General features: G+C 38.1%; 1 protein-coding gene and 1 long non-coding RNA gene across 12 annotated transcripts in view; one reads left to right on the top strand and one right to left on the bottom strand.

The window, feature by feature from the left end:
- DNM3 (dynamin 3) overlaps positions 1-17,706 on the top strand; it is a 735,481-nt gene that overhangs the window by 404,992 nt on the left and 312,783 nt on the right. The gene's annotated exons all lie outside the window — the stretch shown is intronic.
- On the bottom strand, positions 3,990-10,354 carry LOC126073940 (uncharacterized). Of its 4 annotated transcripts, none has more exons than XR_007516883.1 (4): positions 9,701-10,354; positions 7,526-7,600; positions 5,816-5,970; positions 3,990-4,355 (listed from the first exon to the last, which is right to left on the bottom strand). It is a non-coding gene; the product is annotated as an uncharacterized LOC126073940 (long non-coding RNA). The 4 variants fall into 4 exon arrangements; XR_007516882.1 differs by having other exon boundaries at positions 7,526-7,620; positions 9,728-10,354; XR_007516881.1 differs by having other exon boundaries at positions 9,728-10,354.

Genomic DNA, 17,706 nt, shown 5'->3' with positions numbered 1-17,706 from the left:
AATGAATAAGTTGTTGGTGTGGAAGAATTGTATGATGTGATCTCCAGAATCATTTCTGTCATGAAGGCCATATTTTCCAACTACTGATCCTTCTTTGTTTCCAACTTTTGAATTACAATCATCAGTATTTATCAGTGCATCCTGATTGCATGTTTGATCAACTTCAGACTGCAGAAGTTGGTAAAAATCTTGAATTTCATTTTTGGCCTTATGGTTGGTGCATAAATCTGAATAATAGTCATATTAACTGGTCTTCCTTGTAGGTGTATGGATATTATACTTTGACTGACAGCAGTGTACTTCAGATTAGATCTTGAAATGTCCTTTTTGACGATGAATGCAGCACCATTCCTCTTCAAGTTGTCATTCCTGGCATAGTAGACCATATAATTGTCCAATTCAAAATGACCAATACCAGTCCATTTCAGTGCACTAATGCCTAGGATATTGATGTTTATGAGTTCCATCTCATTTCTGAAGATTTCCAATTTTCCTAGATTCATACTTCATACATTCCAGGTTCCAATTATGAATGGATGTTTGCAGCTGTTTCTTCTCGCTTTGAGTCATGCCACATCAGCAAACGAAGGTCCCAAAAGCTTGACTCCATCCACGTCATTATGGTCAACTCTACTTTGAGGAGGCAGCTCTTCACAGTTGTACTTTGAGTGCCTTCCAACCTGGGGTGCTCATCCTCTAGCAGTGTATCAGACAATGTTCTGCTGCTATTCATAAGGTTTTTACTGGCTAATTCTTTTCAGAAGTGGACCGCTGGGTCCTTCTTCCTAGTCTTTCTTTCTGGGAGCTTGGCTGAAACCTGCCGGCCTTGGGTGACCCTGCTGGTATTTGAATACCGTGCTTCCAGTTTCGCAGCAACACACAAGCCCCGATGGTATGACAAACTGACAGATTCGTGGGGGTCTATATATTTAGTCCAATACACAGATTAAAATCATAGTGGGACTCACATAGGAAAATACTCATTGCCATTGATTTGATTCCATCTCATAGCACCCTATAGGATGGAGTAGAAATGTTCCATAAGATTTGCAAGGAGAGGCTGGTGTATTCGAACAGCCGACCTTTTGAGTAACAGTTGAGCTCTTAGCTACGGTGCCACCAGGGCTCCCAGAGGAAAATAGGGTAATGCTAACAGAAGCATTTCCAGTGGAAATGTGCTAACCTTTCACTATTGAAGAAAATCTAAAATCTGCGTTGAAATAAGGGCATTTCTTTGGACGCTTAGGAAATTACAGGCCTCATTTTGTGGGCTGAAGTGTTTGGATAACTTGATAAAGAGATTATATAATTCCCTTATACCAAAATCCACTGCCATCAAGTCAATTCTGACTCATCACGACCCTACAGGACAGAGTAGTGTAGAACTGCCACATAGGGTTTCCCAGGCTGTAAAGTTTTACGGAAGCTGACTGCCACATATTTCTGCCACTGAATGGCTGGTGGGTTCAAACCCCTGACCTTTTGGTTAGCAAAAAGCGCTTGAACCACTGTGCCACCATGGTTCCTAATTTACTTATAGGGATATTAATTAGTATTGTTTTTATTGTGTAGCTGTAACAGATGACAGATGTAACTTTGGTGTAATAGGAAACAAAATGACAGCTGTATCCCTGGATGGCCAAAGTTTTGAGACCTAGAAATTATACAAATCTTCAGCTCTCTTTCCATTTTCACTTACACTTTTAAAAAAAACCCATTGCTAGACCAGCGTCCTCCTATTTATGGAGGAGGTCACAGGATCAACACCGTGGACACTGGTCACATTCCTTGTTAAATTGTTGTAGTTAGTCAAAACTTAGGTATTTTTACAAAAAAACTCCCAATAAATAGTGAACTTTAATCTGTTTACGTTACTGAAAATTCTTCATGAATTTAGCTGCATACGTAGACTGTCTTATGTTATGCTTTAAGCATTTTTACATTCCAACATTATCCAAAGATTTATAATTTTGGAAAAAAATATGGTATTATTCAGTAAATCATAAGAACAAATGCTATTTCAGATTCATTAAAAACACAGCTTGGAACCCACTTGCCTCCATGTATCATTTGTTCTGCTCTAAAGGTATTCTGGAAGAACATTACACTTTATATTATTCTTCCTCTGAAGAGTAAAGTCTTAAAATGTGCCTCATCTAAAGAATTAAAAAAAAAAAATAAAAACAACAATTTCAAGTATTTTTGAGAGCTAAGAAAAAAAAAGTAAAACCAAAATGTTAACCTCAGGGTTTTAAGGGAAATTTATTTGAAACCTTCTCCTGAGGTGACTCCTGGAGGACAGCTTGGCTGCCCTCCTAGGCACCCCTTTGGAGTATGGTGTGTGGAGCAGTCTTCTTCCTGCTCTGACGCAGCCATGGTGTCACCGTGAGCGCTATCAGCTCTGTCCTGGGACTGCCATGCCGGCCCCAAGAAAAGGATTCCATATGTTGACTCCTGTGGGGAACCCCAGTAGAGGCTATGCAAAGCCTTTTAATTTGGTGGCACTGTGTAAATAGTCTGTAAGGCATTTTTACTTTATCCTCCTGTTTATATTTTACATTTTGTGAAGTCTTGTCTAATACCTTATATGCTTGCCAACCGACTTTTACTTAAGGTAAAAACCTGCCTTGTGCAATGTGTTTTGCAGAAGTGTATCTTAGATGACGTATTTCCATAAGGCCAGATTCTTCAACGCAAGATGTTTAATCATATGTTTACTTTATAGTTTCCTCTATCCCTCAGTTTTTTTTTTTTTTTAAAGAAACTATAGTGTCCGGTTTGGTTAAAATACCACAAAATCATAGAATTTTTGAACTTCATGAGGCTCTTAGCCTTAAGACTACATCTTTCATTTGTAAAAATGAAATCTCTGAATGTAAATAGTTTGCTTGCTTTAGTCTAAAATATATACTTGAAATGTTTAATTATTAATTTTTTAAAAAATAGATACTTTTGGGTAGTTTTGTGTTATATTTTTCTAAACTTGACCAGAATCTTTCCAAGGAAGCTGAAAATTAATTTTAAGTATCAAAGTTAAAACATTTTAAGAACAATCAAATCAGAATTGATGAATTTCTAGTTTTACCCTTCTCCCCACTTTTTACCCTAAAGTGTTTGAAATATTCATATACAGAAAGTAAGACTTGGTCATTTCACACTAGTTGGTAGTGAGTAAGCTGAAGTTTTGATGTTTCCTCAGAAGATAGGACAAAATGTTCACTGCATATTTATTAATCTCTCTTTTTGTTCTTTTTGGAAGTGTTGAATTGCCTGACACTCTTCAGAGTTTGAAAATTGACGGTGAATGGGAGCACGCATTCCAAGTGAATGTACTGCCTGGTGAATTCCACTCCTAGAACTGTAATCTAAGCTCCTTAATTAAGCAATGACATAGTAATAAATTGGTATATATCATGACACTTCAAAATATCAGTGTTTCAGTTTCAGCTTTCAATATATCAAAAAGGTAAAAGCAATTATTTTAATACACTTGGAAATTATATTGAAAATAAATACTGTTTTCACTCTGTTTTACCTAGACTGGCCAAAAAAAAAAAAACCAAACCCATTGCCATCGAGTCGATTCCAACTCATAGCGACCCTATAGGACAGGGTAGAACTGCCCCATACGGTTTCCAAGGAACTGCCAACCTCTTGGTTAGCAGCCGTAGCTTTTAACCACTATGCTACCAGGGTTTCCCCTAGACTGGTGGAGCTTAGCAATTCAAAACATGTGCTCTTCTAGAACGTTATCCTTTCCCCTTTTTCTTTTCTTTTTTTGAAGAAAAAATCATGCTATAGAAAACTAAACTTAGCTCATTTGTTCTTTGTCAAGCATCAGACTAAAGTTATATTGTTTTATTGACTTTTGTTATATTGGTTATGGGGTGTTGCAAAGCTGTGCACAGTAAAGGTCAAGGGCAGTGATTTACTGACAACAATTAGGAAAAGAGAACTATAGAAAGCACAGGAACATTTTTAGAAATGGGTTTTATTATATTTCATAGGCACCACTCACTTGACTTTTGGTGGGTTTCAATATTCGAATCAAAATAAATGATAAAATAATACTAATACATGCGCATTAAGTATTAAGCCAACAGATGAAAACCCCAGGCCCCGCACCCCTCACTGTGGCGGTAGCTCTTGGTGTAGATGCTATGGTGTGAGGGCTGCTCTCTCAGTGGCTGGTTGTCACTCAGGCTGGGTTGTCGTGTGACTGCCTGTCTGTGCCTGCTGTACAGGTGAGCGGATGTTCTGCACAGCAAGTGTAGACAGGCAGACACATGACAACTCCGTCCAGCCAGGCCCTGCTTCCTCCAGGTTTCCTCTGCTCATGGGCAGATACACTCAGTCTGTTATCCAGATTTGGTGATTTGGGAGGGCAAGGGGAAAGGGAGAAAAACACACAATAGAATTAAACATTAAAACATTATAGAACTAAAAACAAGTTAGGCTTTTGGCTTTATTCAGAAAATGCATTCATACATTTGTTCCAAATATGCTAACACGGATAACTGGCATAACAGAAAACTCACACTGAAGTTTTTTGGGGTGGGGGGGGAAGGTTAAACACAAGGTTTATTCTTAAATCCAGTTCATATTATTACTGGCCCACATGCCGTCAGAGTTCAGAGTAATTGAACCAGATGTTTTTCCTCTTCGCGTAAACTCTGCATATTTTAATACTGAAGTTAAAGATAGAGACTATGTTTATACATGTTTCTTGTAGGAGATAAGTACCATAACCTTGCCTATGAAAGAGAAACTTGTCATTTACATGGAAACGGCAGCCATTTTCAAAATAATTAATGGGCCTAATGTATTTGGCAACCCAGCCGGCCGTCTTTGGTATCTGATGCTTTTATAATGAGGCTTTGCATGGGGATCTATTTTTACCGGTACTTTATTAAACAAGGAGAAGTTATTTAAATTTCTCATTTGCATGTTAATGCAAAGCTTCTGCGTATGAGCGGCGAAAACCAAATAAAAAGCAGTTGTGGGCTTAATTTACATACTTCTAAATTAACTACAGCACTATGCCCGGCATCAAAGAGTATAAACTGTAAGGGTACCCACAAGAGTGCTCAGAACATGTTTTGGGCGTTGTTAATGGAATAGAATTACAAAATAGTACCTTAAACACAGAAAAGGAAGCTTCGTTTAATAACCAAAAATTAAAACCAGACCCTTTAGAAAATTTCCTTATGATTTATATAAGGAAGAGTTAATGGTGTTATATATACAGATATAAATTTTAATTCTGGTGAATAAACAATAATTCTATTGTCTATTTTAATATAAATTATCAATTCACATCCATAAAGGTATTTAACAAATACTCTGTCCTTCTAAAAACAAAATATCCAGATAGTCAAAATTCCAGTAAATGGAATTTCTTTTAAAAAAAAAGAAATTGTCCAAAGCATATATACCTCGGAATGTTTTCCAAGAACTTTAAAAGAAACAAATAGCTTGTTATTCATTTTTAATTGTAAAATTCTGAGATAAATAGCAAATAGAAGCTTTATGGAGAACCAAGTCATTTTTAAAGACTGAACAAATGACAGTTTTCAACAAAGATGAACTTGTATGCGGTGGTTAGATTTGGTAGAGTTGTGACAAAGAATTGGTAAGTACAATTTTGTTCATTTATTTAATTTCAAAAAAAACAAATGCCTGATTCTGTTTTGGGCCATCACTTCTGAATAGATGAACTTTTTTTTTTTTCTCTTGACAGAATCAAAAATATCAGTAAATTTGGCTGCTCTTTAAATAATTACAAGGTCAGAGCATGCAAAAAAAAAAAAAGTACCTTAAAATGTTATTTTGTTATTGTTGTTGTTACTATAGAGTGATTCGCTCACAAAGACTATTTTGAGGGAAATTAGATATCACTGTATAGTTTTCCCTCTCTCTCCCATAAATAATTTGATCCAGTTAACTCTCTCAATTAATGATTCATGCAACCTGAAAAAATAAAAAGAAATATTTGTGAGTTCATGTATTATCCTTGAATATAAAACAGTTTTATTAAACCAAGATATTCAGAAATTTTAATCTGAAAATCCATAACTGTTCTTAAGGGGAAAAAAAATCTTGCTGAAAAATTATTGCTCACAGTGCTTTGGGGCAATTTATGTTTCTGATAGATCTTTGAAACATTATTGTGGTAAGAACGTAGCATATGCACACTTCATAGTCATGTTCAGCCTGCACCTAAACTTGTTAAAAAGATGAAAGGATGAAAAATAGTTAAGATTTTTCTTCTGTCTCACAAACTGTAGGGTGAGTATTAATTTATTAGCACTTAAAATACTAGATAAAATATGAAAGAGCTGTTTACATTATATCATACCATGTAACTATTAATATGGCTATTATGTCCTGTTTCTTCTTCTTCCTCTTTTTTTCTTTTATTTCTTAAGAAAGAAAAATTCAAGAAAGTAATTATTTCTAAGCCCTCTACAGCAAAGTTAAACCAGGGCTTTTCCAGGAAACAGGCTGTCGTGACTGAACTCAGGAAACATTAAGTCAAGACTTAATTATTTTTCTTAATTTACCTCCTTGTCCCTACTTACCGAAGTTGATAAATGTTCTTAGTAAGAGACCTTCGAAAAACGGGTAAATCTATACCCACATCATTTGCAGGGCACTGATGTAAAATGGGCTTTGAGTTAAGAAAGTTTCGATCTTAATTCAGGAATTTCCTGTCTCTTCTCAGGTTAAAGCTTGACCTTTTTGTTATTTTAAGCCAGGATTTCTGAGTGATGGTCTCTTAGTTATTACTTGAAAATTATTATGATGAGTGAGCTTTTCTCTTTAGCGGAAAGGAAAGTGGATTGTTTTTCAGAACAGATCTCTTGTAGGATAACCGAAAGCTCTGGCTTCTCTTTAGTGAGGATGCACGCGTAAGGGTTAAGTGAATTTTTTTACATTACCAAGTAGTATTTTCTTTTTATATCCTCTAACAGTTTAAGATTTCAATCCAAAAAAATGGAAAATAATTCTTTCATGAGGCGTTTATGCCTAAATTCTTTCCCACAGACTCAAATACTTGGGTGGTCTGTAGGCGAGAGGTGGTGGTAGATGGTATATTTTTAAATATATAAACACGTTATCTGGGCCACTAGCCCGGATGCTAATCGGGAAGGACATTAAACCTATTGACTAATTACAGGAAAGCGATCAGTGTAAGATTGTGTCTGTTGTAAACAAACTTCCTTTGATTATGAGATCTATGGTTTGTAAACAAAATAGATTTGAAAATGTGAGTAACTGTTTGGTATTGATCCTCTTCCAATTAAGAAATGATCGTGTTGAAGCTAAGGCTCTGAATTTTCTTTCTCTTAGATGGCAGAAAAAATTCTTCTTTTAACCCAGTACCTAGTCTGACTTTCTATTACCCATACACTAAAACAAAAAATAATAGCAAAATTTCTATAAAGTGTAGTTAGGACAGGCCCTGTAATCAATTTTCGCTTCATGATGATGTACAATGTTTAATTTTAATACTCACACTTACCATCATATCCAGCGGTAATTTTAGTTGAAGATGTTCACTGTGGGTTATTTCCCTCTGGAAGAGATTCCATGATCCCTAAAATATTTGTATATCTCCTTATAAAGTAATATCAAGATAAAATTAAAGATTATTCTAATTACCTGGAAATAGACAAGGTTATTTTTTGTCATGTGTATATAAATGTTGGCACACGTACCCGCGTATAAAGGAACATGCTGACTTCATTCAGCAAAGGTTTATAAAGTGAGCTTTACTTGTGGTCTTTAGTTCATACGGTTGAAAGATAAGCATTGTATCTTTGCATTTGTTGCATCAGAAGTGGGTTGGCATAGCAGGACATGTGCCCCACGGAGCATGTGGGGGTCTCCTTGGCTACCCCCTTGCAAAGTAATTCTTAAACTTCCACTCCTGTATGCATGCCAAGAATGGCCTGTGTCCCTCTGTCTCCAGACTAAAAGTAAGAGGGAGAAAATAGGGGAGGGACCACTAGGGGTTAGTTTCTTTGAAATGAAAAGGCCATTTAATCTGAATAAAGAAATTTAAATTCAATCATTAATTGGAAACAAGTTACGAAATTCAATCATTTCAAAAGAACAAAAGACAGAAAATTTGAGAAGCCTTAAACATTGCCAAGGTACCATAAAGCTTATCTTTCTTCTTTAGTAATTTTATCAATAAGTAAAAATGTTTCTTAAAAAAAATAGTCTCCCATAAGTTACCTAATAGTTTTTAAAACGTTTTTATCTATAAAAGAAATTACATAAACTTAAAAAATATCACTTTTTTTTTTAAATAATTAATATGGAAGTTGCCAAGTCACAATAAAAAAGGGTTGACTTAATTTTATCATCCAAGTGATTTAGACTGCCAAATTTCTCCTTGCTTTCTACATTTTACCTAAAAATGATGAACTGATGAGAAAAGTTATATGTTCTTTACACCAATTTTGGAATGATCAGAAGGGAAATTTTTAAAAAATAAAAATTTTTGACAAGAGACAACTTGGAGAAATTTTTGTACTAAGATGTTTGCAAAAGAGAACTTGAGAATTTTTAATTGTCGCAAAAGGTATAATTTATAGAATTTGTTCAGAAAGCATTGTAGCCTTAAAGAGTTTACAGAAGGACAAAAGAGATTATATTCATTTCTCGCAAAAAGCCTACAGAACAGAAGATGTTTTCATTCTATAGAATGGTTTGGGGGTAGAGATAAATGGGGATTGAGGGAATTTAGGGGTAAGGCGGTAACATTTTTCCAGAACTTTCTTTAAGGAACCCACCACCAAAGTTCAGCACAGATCATATTGCAACCCAGACTTTCTCTTTATTATTTTCTCTATTGGGATTTCATTCAGCTTGAGGGTTTTCCTCCCTCCCACCTTCCTCCCCCTCTCCCACCCTCCTTCACCTCCTGGACTGCTGGAAACTGACCAAAGAAAACTTCTGCCTTCGTTTACAAATTCCTTTTTTATCAGTGGGATTCTAGACAAAGTAACTTATCATTTTAAATGCCCAGAGAAGTAGAAGGACTGTAAAATATAGTCAGGCAGGCTCAGATGACCAATAGTCATCAACCAATCTTGGACTTTATTTGTATTATAATGTACAGATACATATTGTGATATGTAAAGATAGATGTTTCTATTCCCTGATCTACTCGGCTGCAGACTCCATGAGGTCCAGGTTGGCTGTCTTCTGAGGGCCAGCCCCATCCGCATTGTCTGCTTGGCAAGAACTAGGCAGGCTCTCCTTTTATTGTTAGATACTATTATTTATATTATAGAAGTAAATTTTCAGGAAAGCACAATCCATTTGGCATTTAAAAAATAACAAGTATTTTTACTTTGATACAAAATGGATTCAACCCTAGGGTGTTAAGAGTTATACACACAGCCTGCCTTCAAATAAGTTTTTAAGTCTCTGAATATTTACTTCAAAACTATCCTCGTTAAATTATTCTTAAGTGACTGGAGTGATTTCTATCGTATTTCATTTTGAGGTGGGAAAACCTTTACTTTAAAGAAAATACTTGAATGCTAAATCTTCAGAAATCAGATAACAAAGTGTAAATTGCTATGTACCAGGCATTTATTTTTCTTTTAAAATGAAATCCATCAGTACCCATCAGTAGAGACCTGTTTCTCTCGCATCTGAACGCACGTCATTGAACACACACCTAGGGGAGTAGTCAAGAAGGCCTTACCCGCAGGTCTTCCCCTGAGCAGTCTTTTCCTGAAGTGCCCCCAAGGGTTTCTTGGTCCCTAGTGTGCAAGACCTGTGAAGAAAAACACTGGATATGAGATTCGAAAAAAGAGCCAACAACTGTCTTCTCCTCGGAAACAGCACATTTTGTCCCCAGCAGTCCATGGCGTTGCTGTCCCTTGCCCAGTCTAACCAATGTGCAGACTACTGTACAACGGCATTGTCCTGAACAGGTAGTCTGAACACTGGGGCGACGGAGCAGGATCTCCAGAAGCTTCCATCTATTTCCTTAAAATCCTCTCCTGGTCTTTGGGAAAAGCCTCCCTTCCTGCATTGGGGGCCGCGTTCGGCTTTCCCCCCTGAACCCTCTGCACTGCCTGAGACACACTCGAGGCTGTGATTTCCAGTCTTGACGTGGCACTTTTGCTGCAGACTGGGGAACTGGCAATGAATTTAGGACCAGGAAAAGGGGGAGGGCTGGGCTGGAGAGTCCATATATGGGATGATGTCACCCTGGGGAGGTTTGGGTATGCGCTGTGCCGCTGGAGAGACCGCTGGAATGGCTGCTCTCAGACGTGGGTCTGTGCAGAAAATGGTACCAGATGTTTTAGTGTAATGTTAAGCAGTCATTTCATCTTCAGGCCAGATTTTTTTTCTCAACTGGGCAGGAAGTGGGCCCCAGTATGGAAAAGCTGTAAAAAAAGAGTCAAGATGTACAGTTCTGCCGTGGCCAACTGAAAGTGAGTTAGCGTAGAGGACAAATTTTCTGTCGGATCCAGGCTAGGAAAGTAATCAGAAGGTGGAGGGCAGATAAAAAAGTAAACAGAAAGTCGAACACTGGGAGTCAGGGCTCATTTGGAAACCTTTTCGAGCTTTCCTGTGGTACTTTATTTTCTGGTATTTCACCCGTCAAAAAGGGCAGATAAGTTCATTTTTCCCCCTCTTTCCCTCCTCCTCCTTGTCTGTCGGATCTGTCAGCGGCTTGCAGGCTGCCCTAGACTTGAACAGTAATTATAGCGACTTCCTGAAAGTGAAGCCCCCATGAAAAGTCTGGAGAAATGTTCTTTGTCATGGCCCCTACATGAGTAATTAGTTCCACATGTGGCCTTCCCCGTTTCCTCAGCTATTTTGGCTGGCTCTCTGAATGCGGTGTATAGCTTGACCTACAGAAACGTTAATGTTTTAATTTCAAGCATCTACTATTTGGGTTTACTATGAAGTAACGGCTCTGGTCTCCTAACAAATCGCCTCTGGTAAATCCTTGCTGCTCGATAGCATTGATTCCCGCTGGTAGCTCCTGATTCTATTTGAATACTTTCGTTTTGTTTCAGCCATATTCTGCTGCTTAGTTTTATCTTTGGTTAACTAGGTCTGTTGAAATTTGCCAAGTACTGCTTGACCAAAGGTTATACGATATCAGCCCACTGGAATCTACTTTTCTTCTCCTGTTGTTGCTGTTTTCAATTATATATGCTGTTGAATATTCCAAATATACAGCTCTCTGACTTTCCCTCCACAGAGTTCTGATTAAAGAATTGCCTCAAACAAGAGCTTGATTAATTGCCCTTCCAGAGATCAAAATGTGAGAAAATTTCTAGGTAGCTTCCAAATTTAATTTGAGCAACCAAACTAAGAAAGTCAGCATTCTCTAAGGAATTAATTACAACCCAAACATTTCATTTCTACTGGCCTTCTATAACACATTTGAGGAGTAGAACAAATTATATCTCTTTTATATGCATTGGGTTGACTATTTCAAAGGGCTTTAAGTGAGACCCATCTTAAAGCGTTTGCTTTTCGTAAAATGGATTCTCTTGAATTCAAGTACCACTAAGGGGTTCTATGGGTAGGAATCGACTCGACGGCAGTGGGTTTGGTTTGATTTGTTTTTGGCAAGGGGTTCAAATCCTCTGGGGCAGTGCCACTCTGTCCTATAGGGTTGCTATGGTTGGAATTGACTTGGCAGCAACAGGTTAAGGGGTTTAAAAGTTATGGCAGGCTCTGGTTACCTTGTGAGGAGGATTAAATAAGATAAAAATGAATTACCTGGCAGCTTAGGAAGGAACAAAGAGATTAGCACTCAGCACATCATTCGCAAGAGATTTAAATCATCAATGAAGAGCAGAGGAATTACTTCATATCACTGTACTTCCGCTCCCATACTTGTATCTTTAGGGCCTATTCCATAGCTCGAGTGAGCCTAGTATGACTCAATCCCCCCTCCCTTTTTTCCCATCTTTGCTTGCGTAATACTGGAAGTATGTGAGTGTGACTGAATACATTCTAATAGTCTTATTACGTGTGAATAGGATACCAACTCTGTCCTTTTTAAGGGTCTATATTTTTTTTTTATATGTGGATAATCACTCAGCTGCTAACAGGGAGATCAGCAGCTTGGACCCAGCCACTCCGCGGGAGAAAAATGTGGCAGTCTGCTTCCGTAAAGATTGTTACAGCCTTGGAAACCCCGTGGGGCAGTTCAACTCTGTCCTACGGGGTCGCTATAAGTTGGAATCACCTCGACAGGGATGAGTTTGGTTTGGTTTGTATGTTTAATTACAAGTCATCATAGGGGAACCACGAGCCAGTGAAATAGCAGCCAGCTAGGAATCCCGCATTCCAAGTGTGAACTTGTTTCTGCCACAAATTGTGAAACTTTTTATCCTGCCCTCTGAAATTTTGGGTAAGACAAATGAAAGATGGTTCTCATCAAACTGCTCCATGATTTCATCTTATTCCATACAGCTGTACTTTCTCTAAAAGGAGCCATGGTGGTACAATGGTTGAGCGCTTGACTGCTAACTGAAAGGTAGGCAATTCGAACCCGCCAGTGGCTCTCTGGGAGAAAAGGCCTGGCAATCTGCTCCCTTAAAGATTCGAACTGCCGACCTTTTGGTTAGCAGCCATAGCTCTTAACCACTACGCCACAGGGTTTTCCCTTAAAGATTACAGCCTAGAAAATCCTATGGGGCAGTTCTACTCTGTCCTGTTTGGTCACTGTGAGTTGGAATCAATTTAACGGCACACAGAACAATAACAACTTACTTTCTCAAATGGTCCTACCTACACCAAATAGGGATTTTATGATTTTTTTCAAGGGATTCAAATTTGCATTTATCTTTACTGCTTTTAGAACATCTTAAATGATTTTTTTTTTTCCACAGAAACAGGTAGGTTGTGTTCCCCTTAGCACATGTGTCTGTCTCCTTTGGTTTCCAGTTGACTAAAATGTTTTAGGGTTATCTTTTCTCCAAATAGGAGTCCCTGGGTGGTGCAAGTGGTTAATATGCTCAGCTGCTAACTGAAAAGTTCGAGGTTCAAGTCCATTCAGAGAAGCCTTGGAAGAAAGACCTGGCAATTGACTTTCAAAAAATCAGCCAGCAACTGGTTTGGTTCTTTCAAGTAGTTCCGTAATTATTTACTTTTGCCTATTTACATGCCAGGAAATCCTAGTGGCACAGTGGTTAAGCATTTGGCTGCTACCAAAAAGGTCAGCAGTTCAAATCTACCAGCCGCTCCTTGGAAGCCCTATGGGGCAGTTCTACTCTATCCTGTAGGGTCACTGAGTCAGAATGGACTCAACGGCAATGGATTTTTTATTCATGTGCCGAAGGAACCCTGGTGGCACAATGATTAAGCACTCGGCTGCTAACCAAAAAGTTGGTGGTTTGAACCCACCCAACTGCTGTGCGTGAGAAAGATCTGCTCCCATAAAGATTCCAGCCTAGGAAACCTCTACTCCGTCACAAGGTGTGACTGTGAGTCAGGGTCAGTTCAGTGGCACCCAGGAGTGACAACGTTCCTAGGCCTCTCACAACGCCAGGGACTGGGCACGCGAAGAGTCGCAAGATGGACTTCCTGCCCTCAGAGAGCTCACGCTCACTTAGAGTGTTAGGAATGTGAATCTGTGATCAGGCTTAGTTGAAAAGCCTGCCATGCTGTATGGAGTCCTTGGCGTTGATTTGGTACTGGCTTGGCGACTGTAAAGTTATTAAATACCTGGAATATGATGGGCTCTAGAAAGCAAAGTTAAGACACAACAAAGACCTGCCTTTGTGGAACCAACATTATTTAACATGCTTATTTCAAAAGTTATTGACCAAATGGATTTTTCAAATCCACAGATAGTTCAGGGTAACTACTAAGTCTGCTGTATTTTAAAATGTCACGGAAAGGAAACATTGCTCCAGTTGGGTATCGTTCCCAAGCTTGGCAAATGTTTATGACTTTAGAATTTCTCAAATTGAAACCAGAACTGGGACTTGCTTCAGTTAGGACTAATTCATCTATATGTAAAGTGACAGGCTTATTAGTGTTTACAATTAGAATGCTTTATGATATCCAGATATATGTATTTCAGGTAGTATTTATATAGCTTTAAATTTTTTTGTTATGAGATTAATAGTACACATACATTAGAAAAGTTTGAACAGCAGAGAAATATGTAAGGAAAAAGTTAATCATCTTCCCCTCTGACAACCTAGCCCTTTCTGCTCAGCTCCCCCAAAACCAAATTAACCCTAAGGATTTGGTGTGATCCGTTTTACACAGTGCTCATTAAACAGCTTCTTTACAGATTACAGAATCCTTTCACATACAGTGTGTCAGTTCCTTATAATAACTGTATGGGAGTACATATTTTCATCATTTCCATTTTATTGATGACAAAACCAAGGCTCAGAGGAGTTAAGGACATTACTTTGTGGGATTACAGTACCCGGCAAAACTCAGCTTTTTTTTTCTGATTTAAGTGCCTGTGTTCAGAAGTATACAGCCAGCCCATAGAAACAGTTTTCTTTTTCCTACTGAATTCTTATAGCACTTATATGTCCTGTGATTAATTTAGCAATTAACTATCTACTCTGCTCTCGTAGTTTTGTAATGGACTCTTATTTTTTCTATTTAGTATATCATATATTTGGATTTTTATTTCCAAATAAAGTATAAGCTAGTTGAAGGCAGGGACAGTATCTCTATATTTTATTTTACCAGCTGTAGTAGGGTATTCAGTAAACTGTTGGAAGAATGAGTAAAGGCTATATAGTATACATGTGGTTTCTGATCAAATGTTTGTCATGGTAATTATTTAAGAATTAATGTTATCTTATTTTTTTTATCTTAAACGGCAAACAGTGCAGTGTTAACGTTTATATATGTGTTGTACAGCTGTGTATCAGATTGCACTATTCTTTTCGTAATCAATGTGAACATTGGGCCAGCGATATCTTCTTGCTTATTCCTGGCCTTTTAGTCTCCTGGAAACATCCTGTGCGGCTATTGGGCATATAATCTTGTGCGAAAGGTAGGATCTAACCAAGTTACGGGGTTTCCTTTCTTGTTTTCTCCTTTCCAGTTTGTAGCTGGGATAAAAATCTAGTTGACTTGAGTTCATTTGCAAATTAGGGAAGATAGCCCCGCTTAACTTGCGTTATGTTGTGTGGGTTAGCACTTTTTTTTTGGGGGGGGGGATGCAGTCCCTTAACCGCCAACATTTCCTATTTCCTTAGGTCCAAAAGGACTAGAAGAGTTGTAGGGAAGCTTTCCTCTCCACTTCCCCTGACTCAAACAAGTGGCCGCCTTTAGATCATAGCAAGCAAAATGCCTTCTTAAGCAAAGACGCAGCATCAGACATTGTAAAATAGACGAAAGTATTCTGCTAACAAAGAGTGAGCAGTTTTCCTCGATGACTGAAAAAGAAGTTAAACTGGAGTGGCTGTAAATCAGAAACTCAATGCGACCGATTTTAGTCTTAAATTTCACAAGAGGCAAAGATTGTGAGAGTTGATTTTAAAAATACGTTTTCTAATGCGCGTCTTGTTTTGCTTGTCTCTAGAATTTCCAATGCTGAATCTGTTTATTTAGAAATCAGCCCCTAACCAAAAGCAGTATATATTTTATAAACATTCTTTCCTCAAATCGATTGGGAAAGATACTGTTGGGTCTTTGGGTTTTACTAACCACTGGCTTGCAACGGCAGCTATTTCTATATTTCAGCAACATAATACATCCGGCAGACAAACTTTGAAAACTCTGACTCTGTTGAATACCAGTCACGTGAAGGTAAATATGTGATTTATGACTCCAGTAAAATTCGAAGCACTGTTTAAAATCCTCAGGGGAAGGCAGAGCGAAGTGACTAAGTGAGAGCATACCAGGAATGCAGTGAGCTGCCTGCTCCAGCCCTCAAGCTGGCCAGCATCTTCTGAATGCTATGTGCTGTGAGCGCCCGTTGAATTCTATGCTGTAATCAGACTTTAAAATGAGCCCTGGCTCCCTTGGACAAGAGAAACGTGATGTCCTCCAGTTACTGACAGTTGTAAAATGTTGACTCCTGATGTCTTTTGGCATCACTAATATTTTTTTGCCTAGTGCTACTCTGGAATGAGCATGAATGATATAAAAAAAAAAAAAAATTGGTATGTGTGTCACATAAAGACCCAGAAACCACTTTTTTTTCAGGGGTAGAGAAAGCATCCTTTCTGTGGCTATGAGTGCAAGCAAAGCATATGGGCTACAAGCAAGTATGTGTATGAAGGGAAAGCTTCGGCTTTACCCAGAGTACCTGCAATTATGTGGTAGGTGATTTGAGAAGCTCCAAGTCTTTAAATGATTTTAGGTGTGCTTGGGTAAAACTCGCCACATTGTCTTTATTGTAGGATTTATCATCCTCTGGTATGTGCAAAAGGGGAAATGAAAAGTACGTGAATGTCTCAGAGGATTTGCTCCAGCAGATACCCATTCAGTTGTGTATATTGTAGGCACTTTAACCGGCAACTTAAATTTTGTTGAGTCGCTACAGAATTTCTTCAAGTTTCCAGGGACACATGAGACCATACTGAAACACTTTGATTTACGCCACCGTAGGAATTTGTTTTATTTTACATACAAAGAAAAACAATTGCCATATAAATGGGTTCATGTTGACATGTTATTAATCCTGTGTCTTTATAAGCACTTATATTAAAAAAAAAAAAACTTTTTTTTTTTTTTTTTAATCAACCAAATATGGCTTTAATTTCCCATGCAGAATCAGATTATATAACTTCAGTGAAACTCAGGCCTACAATGTGCAAAAAAGCTTTAGATAAAGGAAGGTGTTCCGTTTTCCATTTTAAAGATTTCTTTTGGGTGGTTAATACTTTTTTATTTGAGCACTTATTCTCAGCTAGGCTGGGTATTAGCATTTCTCACGTGTGACATAATTAAATCCAATAACACCGAAATGTGGGATTTCTCCGGGTTTACAGATAAAGAAACCGAGCCTTGTCAGTTTGTCGAACTGTGGGGGCTTGTGTGTTGCTGTGATGCTGGAAGATATGCCACTGGTATTCAGATACCAGCAGGGTCACCCCCAGGGAACAGGTTTCAGTGGAGTTTCCAGACTAACACAGACTAAGAAGAAGGACCTGGAGATCTATTTCTAAAAAAAAAAAAAATTGGCCAGTGAAACCTTATGAACAGCAGCGGAACATTCTCTGAGATAGTGCTGAAAGATGAGCCCCTCGGGTTGGAAGGCACTTAAAAGACGACTAGGGAAGAGCTGCCAACTTTTAATGACATGGCTGGTGTAAAGCTTTCAGGACCTTCATTTGCTGATGTGGTATGACTCAAAATGAGAAGAAACAGCTGCAAACATCCATTAATAATCAGGACATGGAAGGTACAAAGTATGAATCTAGGAAAATTGGAAGTTGTCAAAAATGAAATGAAACACATAAAGATCGATATCCTAGGCATTAGTGAGCTGAAATGGACTGGTATTGGCCGTTTTGAATCAGACAGTCTTATCATCTGCTGTACCAGAAATGACAAATTGAAGAGGAATGGCTTCCCATTCATCATCAAAAATAACATTTCAAGATCTATCCTGAAGTACAGTGCTGCCGGTGATAGGATAATATCCATATGCCTACAAGGAAGACCAGTTAATACAACTGTTATTCGAATTTACACACCAACCATTAAGGCCATAGATGAGGA

The sequence above is a fragment of the Elephas maximus genome, chromosome 3 (assembly GCF_024166365.1).
Source record: "Elephas maximus indicus isolate mEleMax1 chromosome 3, mEleMax1 primary haplotype, whole genome shotgun sequence".
In the NCBI taxonomy this organism is placed as follows: Eukaryota; Metazoa; Chordata; class Mammalia; order Proboscidea; family Elephantidae; genus Elephas; species Elephas maximus.
The sequence above is the reverse complement of the archived record's forward strand: the minus strand, read 5'-3'. Positions and strand labels throughout refer to the sequence as shown.